Consider the following 15905-nt stretch of genomic DNA (forward strand, 5'->3'; position numbering starts at 1 on the left):
AGGCCCCAAGACATAGAGGGCTGAATTGACTAGATAAAAACTTGAATACTTTTGGTTCTTTCCAATCTTTTTCATGGGTATCATGATTTTGGACCTTTGGAAGAAATCTCAGAAAGAAACCTTTTGCTTGCGGCAAAGGCATCCTTGGCATCCTGCCACCTTGTCTAAGATAAGCATTGGAGCAAACTGCTTGCTGGAGAATTGTTCTGAAGAGTTCTTGCCATAATATTTATCAGGAACAGAATGCACAAAATGTGAAATGGTTCTTTGTAGGAGGTCTATAAAGCTCTTGACACAGATACAACATTACCCTAAGGAAACATTCCAATAAAGCTCCTTCCTTAGTATCTAATGTTTCCATGGGGATTCCGGGGGGGAGGGGGGAAGGGGAAGCTGAACACATCAAAACACTTTTCCTCATTCATTTATGCCCAGAAACAATTATGGTGGCAGCTGCAGGGCATCAGGAGTTTCTAATTGGAGTGCTGGTAGCTGGACCCAGACATTTTTCTTTCTGCACCACAAAGATGACTTATCAGTGGAAGGAGATGTCAGATATCTCTTACTGTACTTAGTGGCCCTTTGGACAGCCAAGAGGAGGAACTGCAGGTACTATCTTGACAAAATACAGGTTACACAAAGGACCAATGGGACTCCACCTGGTTCCATAAATCCCCTTACTTCAGCATGGCCCATCAGGTCCTAATTACATGTTATGTTTTCCCTAAAGACGTCAGCAGGGACATAACGGGATGCCACCACGTCAATAGCCTGATGGCATTTTCAAACAGCAAACAAAATGGCTGCCTCCGTCAGTAGCAGGGAAAAGTCTAGGAACAAATCCACGGAGAACACCGAAAATAAATTCAAAATTCCCAAAAGCTGTTTAAAGTGCAAATGCTACAATTTTTCTCAGTGTAAATCATTCAATACATACATTCAGTTACCATTCATAGGCTACAAAGAATACTAACATATCCACAATCCATAGGCAGTACGAATGATTCAGCACAGTTAATTCATCACCAATATTCAGCAGGATTTAAAGTGCAAATGCTACAATTTTTCTCAGTATAAATCATTCAGATACATACATTTAGTTGCAATACATAGGCTAACAGAGAATACTAACACATCCACATCCCATAGGCAGGACGAATAATCCAGCGCAATTAATTCAGTACCAATGTTCAACAGGTCCTCTCATGTATGACAAAAATCCAGGCAGGACTCAAAAAATCTTGCCGCAGCTCCTCTTGTCTAGTGAATAATTTATTGTGGAACCTCCTAGAAGAAAAGACACAACAATGGAACTGCTCAAACGAAGCTTCGACCCACGCCCAATCTGGGGCCGGCTACACAATATAGATTGCGGAAGCCTTCGTCAGGAGCGTGTGAATTGCTATAATAAAAAATATTTTTGAAAGCGGTCTGTTCTACAATGTTACTGGAACCTCTCAGACCCCTCCCAACAACCTCTCCTGTCCTGTCTGTCCTGTCCTTTCCGTGAAGGCAGGAGTCCTCCTCTCCCTGAAAAGTTCCCAGTCCCCCTTTCAACCACTTCATCTCTAGATGGCACCAATACGACCCCTCCCCACAACTTGTCCTGCCCATTGCATCCGCTCCCTGACAAGTCCTGGTCCCTCTTTCAACCTCTCCCTCTCTGTCTCGATGGCACCAATATGACCCTTCCCCACAACCTGTCCTGCTCATCACTTCCTCTCCTCTCCCTGATGAGTTCCTGGTCCCTCTTTCAACCTCGCCTCCTCTGGATGGAACCACTACGACCCTTCCCAATGACCTCTCCTGTCCTGCCCATCCCATTCTTTCCATGAAGGCAGGAAGGTGGGCGATGTCAGCTGCTGCCGCTTTTGAGCACAAGGGACTACCATGGCACTGCCACCACCTTTGGGCCTTCCCAGTCCCACCCTGCAATGTGGCTGGTAACAACCATTTGTCCTCCTCTCCCTGACAAGGGCCTGGATGTCCCCTCTTTCAACCTCTCCCTCTCTGGATGGAACCAGTACGACGCTTCCCAATGACCTCTCCTGTCCTGCCCATCCCGTCCTTTCTGCGAAGGCAGAAAGGTGGGTGATTGTCAGGTTCAGTGTGTATATGAGCTGTACTGACTCCATTTTCTAATGCTTCTAGTGTCTAAGTGCTTTCTCCACAGGTGCACAAGTTCCCAAGCAGACTTCTCACCAAAAGAGATTGTTTTGTCTAACAACCTTCCACCCAAGATTGGCCTTGAGAGAGTCCAGCTTCCCAAGTCTGAAAGATGTTGTTTTGAGAACTGTGGGGGGAGGCTGGTTCAGCTGGGAACTGTTACTTTGTACCTCATGCTTTGCCCTTCATTGGTAACAATGCTCTTGTACCATCCTGAATCTCCTATTCAGGACAGTGGACTATAATGAACCATTTCTGCAGTAAAGTTTCCTTATTCAAACAATGGACTCTTGTTTGCTTGTAAAGGAGAACCTGTAGGAAGGACATTATCTAGCCACAGTCTGACATTTTGTTACCAATCATGTCTAAGCCGGGCCCATCGGAATCCAAAGCAGTCCCGGACAGGGATCCTTTGTTTGATCCGTATGCTTCTCCCGGCGATCAACAGTTACGACCTCAAGACCCTGCACTAGCAGGGAACGGTGCTTCAACTACCACCCCTCCTCTCATCGATCTCGGCAGTGAAGGTGAAAAGCCAACAGCCATCACCATCCCATTGTTCTCGGTACCCACGCCCTCGGAGTGGGGAGCCCGACCCCGAGAAACGAGAGAGCGCAGGGCCAGTGGGGTGCCCCATCCGTTACCCATGGACGGGCGCCGAAGCCTAGAAACAGTCCCTGAACTGGACAGCAGCCAACCATGGCTATTTTGGAACAGGACGACCGAACAGATTGAATGGGAAAGGTCCCGCCGCGGCGTCCTAAGTTGGGACTATTCGGAACTCACTCCGTGGACGGAGCAACCAGAGATTTCCGAACAAAGTTGGGTACAGATGCAAAATCGTACCCTAGCTGTGGATTCCGGCATTTCGGCAGTTACAGGACTGGCCAAAGGAATTCTAGCAGCGAGATCGCAAGGCGATCAGGGAGACCCTCCACCTTGGAGGCCGAATACCCCGGTGGCCGCCACCGCTGGGGACTCTACGACGGACCAACCGGGTCCAAGTAGAATTCAATTGCTAGAAGCTAGGTTAGTCGATATGGAAGAAAGCCTAGCTCATGCCATACATCTACTCTCATTAATGGTGGCGGGAGAGAGACCATCACCCGAAGAAATGGCTGTACAAATAGCTACCCTACAAAGCGTTATTTCTAACCCGAGGGAGCCCGCCCCGTTGCAGCCGCCGCCCACGATCAACCCAGGGACAGGAGGTGAAGGGGATTCCTGCTCCGATAGCCTGTGCCCTGACGATACATCAGAATCGGAGGAAGAGGGGGATCCCTGCCCTGGAGAGATGCCAACGGAGATCCCTAAAACGGACGAAAATCCAGATCCCGGGGATGCTCCAGTAGAGGTCCCAGGAGGGAACGGAGATGAACCGAGCTGCCCGACGGAGTCTCCGCTAATACCCCCTCCAACTTCTCCGATAGCCATCCAACCGGATCAGCTCGAAGAGCCTCCAGTTCCTCCAAGGGGGGAGACACCACACCAAACGCCTGCAACTAACCCCGTACAACAACCCCCAGGGGGGGTCAACCATTGCAGATCGTACCCCGGGGACTACTTCCGAGCCCGAGATTGACGACGCCGGGAGGGGCAAGCCCGCGCGGCCCAGCACCTATCAGGCCCTCGCCACAGCGGCCCCTTCCGCTCCGACCTCAACAAATACCACCACAACAGCCGGTAAGGTTGCCTCCAGCTCAACCAGTGTTGCCAACTCCTGATCAACCGGTAAGGCCTCCCCCACTTCGACCGTTCTGACCTGCACCTCAGCGACCAATTCCGGCCCAACCTGTTCGGCCACCCCCAACCCAACCGGTACGGCCGCCGCCAGCTCAACCGGTGATACCGCCACCAACCCAACCGATAAGACCACCACCAATGCAACCGGCCCCGCATCTTCCGCCGCAGCCAGGGGGTCCCGGGCAACCGTTGCCACAGCCACAACCCTGGCCCCAACTACCCCCACCCCCCCCAGCAGCCTCCTATCACGCCGCAGACCCAACTAACCATTCCGACGGACTATTACCCCACACCAGCCCCAAGGCAAGATCTTCCAATGGGCTGGGTAAAACTGGAAGCCACTTTTGACGGAGACCCCTCCAAGTTGGGATTTTTCCTGGTACAAGTGGTGCAGTTCTTCAATCGATGGGGACATCTTTTCGGAAGTGAGGCCAGCCAGATCGAACATCTTGGTTCACGGCTTCAGGGCAGAGCGGCAGACTGGTATGTAGAACTATACAATGTTGGGGCCCCAGAACTCAATACCTTACAAGGGTTGGTGGATGCTATAAGGGCACAATATGAAGACCCCTTAGAAGAGACCAGAGCCAGAACAGAATTGCAAGCTATTAAGCAAGGCAGCATGTCGGCCAGAGACTATGTTACAAAATTCCGACAGCTGGCCGCTAAATGCCCTAGGTGCGAGGAGTCCACCAAAATAATACTATTCAAACAAGGGCTAAACCCGAAACTCCTGGACAGGGCTCTCATGCAAGACAATCCTCCTACGCTGTTAGGATTGATTCAACTAACCTGTGAAGTTGAAAATCGCATATTAGAAGTCCGGTTAGTTGAACAACAACAACAATCGGGACAAAGACGACCCCTAACCTTACAGAGGGGAGGACGAGGCACGGGATATGCTACCCGAGGAGCGAGAGATGCTAGATGGCAACAAGGTTTGTGCTTGCAATGCGGACAAGCTGGTCACTTTGCAGCACAATGTCCATACTGGCCTGTGCAAAGACCCCCGCTCCAATTACGGCGTCCAACCCCTGCTCCATTTCCCACACTACAACGCCCAACACCAGCTCCCAGATTGGGTAGGAGTCGCGGCACTTCCCAACGAAATGCCCCAGACAGAGGGTTAGAGGCAGAAGAACTCATGGAATACGACCCTACTGCCTTAAATGGGGAGGAGAATCCGGAAAGCCCCCAGTCGGGAAACGAAATGGATCTGTCGTGAAGGGGCCCAAGCGGCAGATCCACTCTCGGTCCGTCCCAACAAGGGACCGGCCACAAGGGTCCATATTGTTCATACCAGTGACTTTGTTAAACCCTGAAAGAAAGATGCATATCCGTGTACAAGCCCTAATCGACTCAGGCTGCTCTAGAGATATCATTGCCCCAGCCCTGGTCAATGGATTAGTATTGCCAGTACGGGAATTACAGAACCCAGTCATTTTCGAGCAAATGGATGGCACCAATATGAACCCTGTCACCACGGAAACAATCCCGGTGGTGACGGGCATGGGCCAACACTGGGAAAAAAGATCCTTTGTCATTAGCACCACAGCCAAATACCCGTTAATTCTGGACAGTAAGTGGCTATGCGATCACAACCCCTACATAAATTGGGCAGAAGGAAGCGTCACCTTCAGCCACGCCAACTGCGAAAACCATCGGTGGAATCAAAATTGGGGTACCAATCCGACCCACACCGAGACAGCTCTCCTTATGCAGGAGGAAATAAGTCAAATACCCGAACATTATTGGTCTTACTTACCGGCTTTCTCCGAAGAGGAAGCCGATACCCTACCCCCGCACAGACAGACCGATTGTGCAGTGGAGATTTTACCGGGAGCCTCACTACCAAAAGGCCGACTCTACCCTATGAATCTCCATGAAAGGGAGGAACTCAGAAAATTCATTGACACCAATCTCCAGAGGGGGTTCATCCGTCCAGCCAATAGTCCCCATGCGGCACCAGTACTTTTCGTAAAGAAAAAAGATGGAGGGCTCCGGCTATGCACGGACTTTAGGGGGCTGAACGCTGTATCAACCAACAACGCTTACCCCATCCCACTCGTCCGAGATCTTCTCAACGTCGTAGCTCAAGGTAAGATCTTTACAAAATTAGATTTGAAAGATGCTTACTTCCATGTTCGTATCAAAGCTGGGGACGAGTGGAAAACCGCGTTTAATACGCCCCTCGGACAATATGAATACTTAGTTATGCCTTTTGGATTAACTGGAGCCCCATCTGTATTCATGTTCATGATAAATGAAGTACTGCATGAATTTCTGTACAAAGGAGTGGTGGTGTATCTTGATGATGTGTTGATTTATTCAGAATCGGAGGAGGACCATGTTCAACTGGTCAAAAAAGTCCTGGCAACTCTAATGAATAACAAATTGCCTATTAAATTATCCAAATGCGAATTCCATAAAACTGAACTCACTTACCTGGGTTATTGTATATCCCAAGATGGCTTAAAAATGGATCCAGCCAAAATACAGGCGATCCATGAATGGCAAACTCCCACTACCCGTAAAGAACTGCAATCTTTCTTGGGATTTGCCAACTTTTACCGGGAATTCATTGCAAATTTCGCACAGATCACGCTTCCCCTGACGGAACTGTTAAAAACCAAAGATAAAGGGGACCAAGCGAAAAAGCCCTCCTCCAAATTACTGTGGACACCTGATTGCCAAACAGCCTTTGAACGCTTAAAAATGCAATTCGTAACAGAACCCATTCTCCGCCACCCCGATGAAAATTACCCCTTCATAGTGCAGGTCGATGCCAGCGATACTGCGATTGGAGGAGTGTTATTGCAGAAGGGGGAGGAAGGGAAGCTTCGACCTTGTGCATTCCTATCGAGAAAATTTTCTGAGGCGGAAAGAAATTGGAATGTATGGGAGAAGGAAGCCTTTGCAGTAAAAGCAGCCCTTACGAACTGGTGGCATTGGTTAGAGGGGGCACGCCACCCATTCAAAGTTTGGACAGATCATAAAAATTTGGAGGCCCTCCGAAGTCCCCGCCAATTAAATGCCAAGCAATTACGGTGGGCAGAATTTTTCTCCAAATTCAATTTCACTTTGAACTACCTCCCGGGCAAAACTAACTTTCTTGCAGACGCCCTATCGCACATGCCCCAACATAAGAGCAAACGGGAGGAGACTATAGACACAGTCTTCTCACCTACGCAATTGGGAGGCGTGGTAACTACACGCAGCCGCACAATCCAGCCCCTTCCGCACAGCCAAGAATGGAAATCGAAACTTAAGGCTGAGGTGGAAAAGGAGGGGGATAAAGCGCCCAAATCCAAGCTGAATCAATCTCCGCAGGGGGACTGGTTATCAGGAAATAAGTTTTATGTACCCGACAGTCTACGGAAGGAGGTTTTACAGCGGTGTCATGATGCCCCCACCGCAGGACACTATGGGTACTTGAAAACGCTACATTTAATACAACGGCAGTTCTGGTGGCCAGGCATGCGCAGAGACATTTCCCAATACGTAGCCTCCTGTCCCATTTGCCTCAGCGCCAAGACCCGCAAGGGAAAACCTCCGGGTCTGTTGCAACCCTTGGAAACACCCAGCAAACCTTGGGAAATTATATCTATGGACTTTATCACTGATTTACCAGTATCCAAGGGACATAACTGCATTTTAGTGGTAGTGGATCTGTTTTCCAAGCAAGCCCATTTCATTCCATGTACCACTATACCCACCGCTCGAAAACTGGCAGATCTATTCTTAAAACACATTGTAAAATTACATTCTTTTCCGTCCAAGGTAATTTCGGATCGCGGCGGACAATTCATTGCCAACTTCTGGCGGGAGCTTTTACAGACGTTAAATATTGAGCAAGGAATCAGTTCAAGCCACCACCCACAAACCAACGGGCAGTCGGAAAAAACTAATCAAATCTTAGAGCAATTCCTTCGTTGCTACATCAACTTCCAACAAGATAACTGGGTGGACCTCCTCCCTCTAGCAGAGTTCTCATACAACAACAGTGTACATGCCGGACTTCCGGTTTGGGATCCATGGAGGTCTAACGCAGCTCCATTTGCGGAGCTGACCGGACTGCCGTTTTAACCGGCCGGAGGGGTGAAAATAGCCCGCGGCCGACTGCTCTCAGGCGGGGAGCAGGCAAAGAACGCTCAAGACCCTAGGGTGAGCTAGATCTCGGACGAGGGGGGGCTCTACACAACGAGTCTCCCCCCGATCCTTGAGGTCCCACCTTGCGACGGGTCGGCTATAATCTCTGCGGCAGTTTTGGGGCCAATTCGGCTGGCATAAGACCTACATACCCAAGCTTCGATTGGGGAAGGAAGCTGAGAGGAGAATTTAAAATCGAAACAGCGATTACAACCCGAGAAAAGTGAAGAGAAGGTAAAGATCGCTATCTTTTGATACGGGACAGATTGACAAAAACAGAGAGGAAAAAAAGTAGATTTTTAAACTGCAACAGACTAGTGAAAAGGAGGTGAAGACTCGGCAGGAGTTGTATTCGAAAAGAGACTAAGTTTAAAGAAGTTATTAAAGAAATCGGACTATTGTTTTGAATACCTGTGGCTTTGGAGCTGTGAGAAAAAGACACCATCGCGAGACCTGCTGTGGGAAGACGGGAGACAGGAAGTGCGTAATAACAATAGAGTGGCTGGAGAGAAGCGGCCCTTGCCGGAGGACAGGAAGTAGGGAATCGCCATTTTTGAAAGGGGAAGGGTCGCAGCTTCAGCGGAAGAGGAAGTAGGCCATTTTGGATTACAACATCATAGAGAAACCATAGAGAAAAGACGCCCGACATTTTGGACACTTTAAAATTTAATTTTGGCAAGAAGATTGGGACATTTGAAAAAGAAAAACGTTTAGTTTTACGCCACGGAGTTAAGGAAGAGAGCGGATTCGTGGGAGCGAGCTAAAGCAAGCCCCACGATGTCGAAAAAAGAGTGGCAATCGGCAATAGAAAATTTGGATAAAAATCTGGACAAAAAACTTTTAGATATGATTAAAGAGCTTAAGGACACGAAATTGGAGCTTATTAAAGAGGTTAAAGAGGTTACACAGACAGTAAAGTCGGAGCTGTCAAAAGTGAAAAAAGGTATGGAAACGATTCGTAGTGAATTACAAGGAACGCAGCAGAGAGTTAAAACAGTAGAAGACGCGATGGAGAATTTAATAGATACGCAACAAACAGAGATGAGATTGGTGAAGGGGAGAATGTCAGTTGCAGAAACTAAACACATGGAGAAGCAGCTACGTTTTCGTGGTCTGCCAGAAGTGGAAGGGAAGTCAGCGCAAGAACAGATGACTGAGGTGTTGGCTGAATACCTGGGGAAGGAGGAGGAGGAAGTTGTGGCTATCCTAGATGTGGCATACCGTGTGAACTCGAGAATTGCAACCCAGAGGAAATTACCAAGGGATGTGATTGTGCAGTTTACAACACGAAACATGAAAGAGAGGATTGTGACAAAACAGTTTCAAGATCCATTGGAGATTGATGGCAAGACGATCATTATAATGAAGGAACTGCCCAGATCAGTGTTATTGGACCGGAAAAAATATAAAGTGCTAATTCAGATTTTGAAGGACATGAAAATCAGGTATAGATGGGAGCTACCGGAAGGAGTGTCCTTTGAGTTTGGAGGGGCAAAAAAACGCATCAGATCTGAGCGAGAGATGGAGCGATTTATTAAGGACAATGAAAAAGACTTACCAACAAAACTATGAATATGGAGTGTAAAGTATTATCTTGGAATGTAAATGGACTAAACTCACCGAATAAGAGGAAAAATATTTTTCATTGGCTACTAAAACAAAAATGTGATATTGTTTGTTTGCAAGAGACCCATATTAGAAAACAGGATGTAAAATATTTAAAATCTGGAAAATTGGGCAAAGAATTTGTAGCGGCCTCCAACAAGAAAAAAAGAGGAGTGGTGTTGTATATAAAAGAGGAGCTACAGCCAAAATTTGTTATGAGAGATGTGGAAGCTAGATTTGTAGCAGTGGAATGCATTTGGAATTTAAAGAGAGTGTTGGTAGTCGGACTTTATGCACCTAATGGTGCAAAAGAAAGCTTCTTTGAGGAGTTAAGGAAGCATCTAGACGATCTTGTATATGACCAGATAATTCTTGCTGGAGACTTCAATGGAGTGACAGACTTGGAGCTAGACAAAAAGACTACAACGGCACAAAAGAAAAGAGGACTATTGCCAAAGCTTTTTTTTGAGTTGATTCAACAAGAGACTCTCGAAGATGTATGGAGGAGAGAATATCCTAAAAGTAGACAGTTTACTTTCTATTCTGCAAGGCATTCTACATTATCAAGAATCGATATGATCTGGGCCTCAAAAGACTTAGCGTTATGGACTAAGGAGGTAGAAATAATGCCGATGGTAGGCTCAGATCACAACCCAATTATGTGGAAATTTGGAAAAAGGAGAAAAAGGAAAGCATGGAGAATAAATGAGGACTTGTTACAGGAAAGAGAGAATATGGAAATATTGAGAAGAGAGACAAAGTTTTTTATACAATACAACGTGAATAAAGACGTACCAACCAACAAAGTTTGGGATGCGTACAAGGCGGTTGTAAGGGGCATACTAATGGACTTAAATGGTAGAGCAAGAAAAAAGAAAGAGGAGAAAAGACAAGAGATTGAGGAGAAAATAAAAGCCAAAGAAATACAGCTAAAAAAGAGACCAGGGAAAAAAAAGGCATACCAGGAAATCAAAATTCTTCAAGAACAGCTAACAGCAATGAGTAATAAAGAATTGGAGTGGAATCTTAAAAGACTGAACCAAAAAGCGTTTGAGGGTGCTAATAAACCTGGGAAATACCTGGCATGGCAATTGAAGAAGAAAAGGGAAAAGAAAATAATAAATAAAATCTGTGAAGATAATAAAACGTATTTGGAGCAGACTACCATTAGTAGAGCCTTTTATAAATTCTACGCTAAGCTGTATAATAAAAAAGAAGTAAACAAAGAATCAATAGCATCATATCTGGAGAAAATCAAACTTCCAGAAATCTCGGAAGCTTGGAGAAATAAGTTGAACAGTGAAGTAACTGACGAGGAAATAAGCAAGGCAATACAATCCGCAAATCTAGGAAAGGCGCCAGGGCCAGATGGACTTACGGCTAAATTTTATAAGACAATGGCCAATGAACTGGCACCACTCCTAAAAGAGGTGATGAATGGAGTTTTTAGGGATCAAAGGATTCCAGATACTTGGAGTGAAGCGAATATATCATTGATCCCAAAAGAGGGCCAAGACCTGACTAACGTGAAAAATTATAGACCTATATCACTACTTAATAATGACTATAAAATTTTTGCGAAGATATTGGCGGAGAGATTGAAGGGGTGGCTCTCGGAAGTCATAGAGGAGGAACAAGCAGGCTTTTTGCCAGACAGACAAATAAGAGACAATTTAAGGACAGTGATCAATGCTATTGAATATTATGACAAGCGTTGTGACAAAGAGGTTGGTTTCTTCTTTGTAGACGTTGAAAAAGCGTTTGACAATTTAAACTGGGACTTTATGTTTGCCACTATGGAAAAGCTACAATTGGGAGAAAGATTCATCAGAGCAATTAAGGAAATTTACAGAGACCAGACTGCAGCAATTGTAGTGAATGATGAATTGACCAAGAAATTGACGATTAGTAAAGGAACAAGACAAGGTTGCCCGTTATCTCCATTGTTGTTCATTTTAGTATTGGAGATTCTGATGATACAAATACGTCAAGATGAGGAAATTCGTGGAATAAAAATAAAGGACTATTCATACAAGGTCAGAGCATTCGCGGATGACATAATGTTAATTGTAGAGGACCCATTGGAGAACATGCCAAAAGTGATAGATAAGATCAAGGAGTTTGGTGACTTGGCAGGTTTTTATATTAACAAAAAGAAGTCAAAGATACTATGTAAAAATATGACTAAGCAGAAACAACAATTGTTAATGGAAACAACGGATTGTGAAGTAACAAGCAAAGTGAAATATTTGGGAGTTGAACTGACTGCAAAGAATATAGACTTATTCAAAAACAACTATGAAAAACTATGGACTCAGATAGAGAGAGACTTGTTTAAATGGAATAGTCTGAACCTGTCATGGTTGGGCAGGATTGCAGCAGTTAAGATGAATGTGTTACCAAGAGTAATGTTTTTGCTACAGACAATACCAATCATCAGAGACTCTAAACAATTTGAAAAATGGCAGAGGAAAATATCAGATTTTGTTTGGGCAGGCAAGAAACCTCGAGTGAAAGTAAAAGTTTTACAAGATGCAAAGGAAAGAGGCGGAATGCAACTGCCCAACCTGAGACTTTATCATGATGCAATCTGCCTAGTTTGGTTGAAAGAGTGGATGACATTAAAGAACAAGAAACTATTAGCCCTAGAGGGATATAAAAAAATTTTTGGATGGCACGCATACCTATGGCATGACAAAGTAAAGGTCAACTCGATGTTCCTGCACCATTTTGTACGGAGAAGTTTATATACAATCTGGAAGAAGTATAGAATTTACCTACAAGAAGGAACCCCCTTGTGGGTGGTTCCATATGAGGTGATAGATCCGAGAGCTGTTGATAACGAACAACAATGTTTAACGTACAAAGAAATAACTAAAACTGAAGTATCTAAACTTAGAATAAAGACGCAAGAGGAACTATCACCTAATTATGACTGGTTCCAGTATAGACAGATTAGAGACTTATACAATTCGGACTCTGTAAAGGGGGGCATACGAACAGAGAACTCGGAACTAGAGCAGACCCTTCTTAAAGAAGACAAGAAAAGAATATCCAAGGTATACCAAGTATTGTTGAAATGGTATACCAAGGACGAGACAGTTAAAACACAGATGGTGAAATGGGCTATAAATTTTAATAAAGAAATAACAATGGAGGCATGGGAATACTTGTGGAAAACTACAATGAAGACAACGACATGTACTAATATTAAAGAGAACATTTACAAAATGATATATCGTTGGTACATGACACCAAAGAAGATTGCGCTAGGGAATTTGAACACTTCTAATAAATGCTGGAAATGTAAGAAGCATGAGGGCTCCCTCTATCATATGTGGTGGTCATGTGAGGTAGCTAGGCAGTACTGGGGGGAAATAATAAGAGAAATGAGTGAAATTTTACAGTTTCAAATAAATAAGAACCCAGAACTCCTGCTACTAAACTTGGGAATGGAGGGAATTCCAGCCCACCATAGGACGTTAATATTTTATATGACAGCAGCAGCTAGACTTTTGTATGCGCAAAAATGGAAAGTACGAGAAGTGCCAACTATTGAAGATTGGATCTACAAATTGCTGTACATGGCCGAAATGGACAAGATGACAAGAAAACTGAGAAATCTGGACTCAGGGCAGTTTAACACAGATTGGGAGAAGCTGAAACAATATCTGGAGAAGAAATGGGAGGTGGGAGGAAAACTGTGGCAGTTTGAGAACTACTGAAGTATAATAAAATGTAGAGGGGGGTGACTTTACCGGGGGAGGAAGAGATAAATGTGAATTTATAAGCAGTTAGATTAACAGATTGACATATATATAGATATATATAGGTTAATAGATAGAACATTGATAGAAAATAATTAATGATAAGGTCTAAATATAAGAATTGAGTAACCAACAGTATTTTCTTTCTTTGATAAGATCTATATAATGTACCAAACTAAATATACAGAAGAGTCAAATTGATTGACTATGTGATGAGCTATATAGAATTACCATAAAAAGATAGAATGAGTAATATATAGAGAATAAGTCAAATTGTTTGATTTGAATGTAAGATTTTTATGGTTTATGATATATAGGTTTATGATATGTAGAAATATTTAAAAATGGTTTATCCAAGATGGAAACAAGGACTTACAGTTTGGGTATACAATAAGAAAAGTAGTTAAGGATGTACTGCTTAATATAATGGAGAATGTATATCTGTTTTAGATAGAGGAAATTAATAGAAGTAAGGGAAAAAAGACAAAGGGTGGGAAAGCTGTTGGAAGTCAACAAAAGGGGGGGAAAGGGAGGGGGTTAGAAATGAAAAACTTGGGAAAAACTGAATGTAAATGTAAAAATAATGGATTCTAACCCAATAAAAAAATTTTCAAAAAAAAAAAAACAACAGTGTACATGCCTCTACAGGAGAAGCCCCTTTCAAGGTGGTGTATGGGGCCCACTTCAACCCTTTTCCGCTAGACGCTCCCCCTTCCCTTTCCCCGACTTCGCCAGATGTGTCTTCATGGTGGGGGGAGGCAGCTCAACAATGGACTCTCATTAAAAAACACCTAGAGAAAGCCAAACAGGATTACAAAAAATACGCAGATCGCCATCGTGCGGCCGAATGGGATTTGCAACCTGGAGACCATGTTTATATATCCACCAAGAATCTAAAACGAGCCCAAGTCAGCCGCAAACTGGCATTAAAGTTCCTTGGACCTTTTACGGTGCGCAAAGTAATCAACAAAGTGACTGTTGCTGTAAATTTACCCAAAAATCTACGCCATGTCCATGACACCTTCCATGTCAGCCTGTTGAAGAAGGCCCCAACAGATGATAAATGGCACGTCAAAGCTCCACCCATTCCAACCTTGATAGATGACCAAATACACTACGAGGTGCAACAAATCTTGGACTCTAAAATTAAGCGCAATCAGTTGTTTTACCTCATCAGATGGAAGGACTTTGACTCTGGGTTCGATGAGTGGGTGAATTCTGTACATGTTCATGCCCCTAGACTAACCAAAGCTTTTCATACTCGCTATCCATATAAACCTGGGGGGGATTTATTTTAAGGGGGGCAGAATGTCAGGTTCAGTGTGTATATGAGCTGTACTGACTCCATTTTCTAATGCTTCTAGTGTCTAAGTGCTTTCTCCACAGGTGCACAAGTTCCCAAGCAGACTTCTCACCAAAAGAGATTGTTTTGTCTAACAACCTTCCACCCAAGATTGGCCTTGAGACAGTCCAGCTTCCCAAGTCTGAAAGATGTTGTTTTGAGAACTGTGGGGGGAGGCTGGTTCAGCTGGGAACTGTTACTTTGTACCTCATGCTTTGCCCTTCATTGGTAACAATGCTCTTGTACCATCCTGAATCTCCTATTCAGGACAGTGGACTATAATGAACCATTTCTGCAGTAAAGTTTCCTTATTCAAACAATGGACTCTTGTTTGCTTGTAAAGGAGAACCTGTAGGAAGGACATTATCTAGCCACAGTCTGACATTCAGCTGCCACAGTCTGACCTTCACAGTCAGCTGCCCCTCCTGCTTTTGGCCACAAGGGACAGTTCTGCTGCTGTTGTGCACGTGGTTGTACGGCACCGCACGGTGCCCCCTATCCATGGCGCCTTCTGTCCCTGCTGAGCAGGGGGAATGGGTCCCGTGCCGCGACACACATCCTTTCTGCCAAGGCAGGAAGGTGGGCCATGTTGTCTGCTGCCACTGCCCCGTGACTCAGTGGGTTTCTTGGCTCATGGCTCACCAATGAAGGGGTCTTCCTGGTCCTGCCCCTTGATGCAGCCGGCAACCTTTTGTCCTCCTCTCTTTCACAAGGTCCCGGTCCCTCTTTCAACCTCTCCCTCTGTGGATGGTGCCCAAACGACCGTTCCCCATGACTTGTCCTGCCCACCACATCCTCTCCCTGATAAGTTGCTGGATGGTCCCTCTTTCATCCTCGCCTTCTGTGGATGGAACCAATATGACCCTTCCCAACAACCTCTCCTTTCCTGTACATCCCATCCTTTCCAAGACGGCAGGAAGGTGGGTGCTGTCTGCTGCTGCTGCTTTTTGGCACGAGGGCAGCTCAGGAGCTGTTGCTGATATGGTTGTGCCACACTCCTTTCCATGGCACCGGCTGCCCCCTCTGAGCAGGGGGGAATGGGTCCCTCCTACCCTTTCCATGAGGGTGGGAAGGTGGGTGCTGTCTGCTGCTGCTGCTTTTGGGCACGAGGAACAGCTCAGCTGCTGTTGTGC

Source organism: Eublepharis macularius, chromosome 11 (genome assembly GCF_028583425.1).
Source record: "Eublepharis macularius isolate TG4126 chromosome 11, MPM_Emac_v1.0, whole genome shotgun sequence".
Taxonomy (NCBI): domain Eukaryota; kingdom Metazoa; phylum Chordata; class Lepidosauria; order Squamata; family Eublepharidae; genus Eublepharis; species Eublepharis macularius.